Genomic DNA, 2,214 nt, shown 5'->3' on the forward strand with positions numbered 1-2,214 from the left:
CTGAACCCTAAAATAGCCCTAACCCTAACCTATCTTCAAGGCGGCCAAACTTGGTATGATTCGAAAGGTCTGTAGTCGGGCACTTGTAATCTACAGACAGATTTGAAATTGCGGGCTTGGTTGTCGAGATCTGAGCCCTAACCCTAACCGCACCCTAACCCTAACCCTAAAATAGCCCTAACCCTAACCTATCTTCAAGGCGGCCAAACTTGGTATGATTCGAAAGGTCTATTGGTGGGCACTTGTAATCTGCAAACCGTTTTGAAATTGCGTGCTTGGTTGTCGAGATCTGAGCCCTAACCCTAACCGCAACCCTAACCCTAACCCTAAAATAGCCCTAACCCTAACCTATCTTCAAGGCGGCCAAACTTGGTATGATTCGAAAGGTCTATTGGTGGGCACTTGTAATCTGCAAACCGTTTTGAAATTGCGTGCTTGGTTGTCGAGATCTGAGCCCTAACCCTAACCGCAACCCTAACCCTAACCCTAAAATAGCCCTAACCCTAACCTATCTTCAAGGCGGCCAAACTTGGTATGATTCGAAAGGTCTATTGGTGGGCACTTGTAATCTGCAAACCGTTTTGAAATTGCGTGCTTGGTTGTCGAGATCTGAGCCCTAACCCTAACCGCAACCCTAACCCTAACCCTAAAATAGCCCTAACCCTAACCTATCTTCAAGGCGGCCAAACTTGGTATGATTCGAAAGGTCTATTGGTGGGCACTTGTAATCTGCAAACCGTTTTGAAATTGCGTGCTTGGTTGTCGAGATCTGAGCCCTAAGGTATCGGACCGGAGTTTCTTTTACGATTTCGGAGGTTTGCGGACAGCCTCAGGCCGAAGTTCTACAGTTCCGCTAGTAAACGTAGGACGCGAAACTTAATCAATATGGTGGAAAGCAGTTTACTGCCTCTTTCCGACAAACCTATTGGTATCGTCTGTTGCCTCTTTATTTCGGTTAGAATATGTAATAAAATTTTGATTTTGGACCCGAAAAGTAGCATTTTTTGACACTTTTTTTATCGAAGCTGCTTGGAAAAAACGAATTTTCCCAGGATAACGGCCTACGTGGTAGAAAAGCTAAATTCTTCATGTTTGTGTAAAATGAAAATAAAAAAATTCCATGTGATAACTTTTTTGCAATCTCCGATGACGTAATTTCTTCGAAATCGCATGCCAAAACGATGCTATTTGGGTCATCAGGCGAAAAAACCGCATCACCGTTGCAGCAGACTAATAAAAAAACGGTTTCGCTGGCCGACCAACTACTCCTCGCACAAAAATAATACAACCCACGGGCTTTTCAGGAAATACGACAAATCTATGCTCAGATATAACGATCACCAAGCAATAGGGAGCAAAAGTTAGGGAGACACCAGCGCACTTCCGGCCTATTTCTACATCATTACGTCAAATCCGGTCAGATTTGAACTCCGACCCGGAACCTTCTCTTTTGACATATATTACCCAGGATTCCTTTCTCTCGCGCGTGTGTAGTGAACTCTGGGAAAGAGCTTGTTAGAATATTGTCATAAATGTCGTACTTCACGTACGCGTATGAAAACAAATCCGTACATATTCACCTAACTCTACCTGGCTACCTACCAGACGTATTCAGGTAGCGTGGCTGAGTGGTCTAAGGCGCTGGTTTTAGGCACCAGTCATTTCGATGGCGTGGGTTCGAATCCCACCGCTGCTAAGAGTATTATTTTATGTTCTGCCGAATAATTGGATTAAGATTGGTTTAAGATTCATATTGTGTCCCTTGGAAAGGCACTTTTATTTCAACTAATATCACAATGGAATGAATTTTCGAGTGAGTTCATGACATGTGATTAATTTTGGCGCCGTATTTTGGAAATTTCTTTGGTGGTCTGTTTCCCCACGTTTGCCGCTCGAGTTTTCACAGAGAAGTTCCACTATCTGATTGTCTTGTTCCATTTTTGACTTGTTTTCTCACCCTTCCTAGGTCGTGCAGTTTGTACTATTTGGAGCATATATATATATATATATATTTGCGCGTTTGCAACTGTTTTCTGTCGCTCGTTTCATTTTTGTGTGCATGCATTTGCATCTGTATGTGGAGCGCACGTTTTCGGGTGCGCAGGCGAAATTGATTCAACTCAGCATGATTTGGCTTCGGATGCATTTATTTTCTTTGTTTTCTCTCATGATGATTTTGAATGCTTTTCACCTGGGGGAGGTTTGTCTCAGGTA

At 43.2% G+C, this 2,214-nt stretch overlaps 1 protein-coding gene and 1 non-coding gene across 2 annotated transcripts in view; both read left to right on the plus strand.

Annotated features, from left to right (window-relative positions):
* LOC118428483 (multidrug resistance-associated protein 1-like) overlaps positions 1 to 2,214 on the plus strand; it is a 32,438-nt gene that overhangs the window by 17,592 nt on the left and 12,632 nt on the right. The gene's annotated exons all lie outside the window — the stretch shown is intronic.
* Trnal-uag lies at positions 1,615 to 1,696 on the plus strand. Its single transcript has one exon. It is a non-coding gene; the product is annotated as a tRNA-Leu (tRNA).

Source organism: Branchiostoma floridae, chromosome 13 (genome assembly GCF_000003815.2).
Source record: "Branchiostoma floridae strain S238N-H82 chromosome 13, Bfl_VNyyK, whole genome shotgun sequence".
NCBI classification, from domain to species: Eukaryota; Metazoa; Chordata; class Leptocardii; order Amphioxiformes; family Branchiostomatidae; genus Branchiostoma; species Branchiostoma floridae.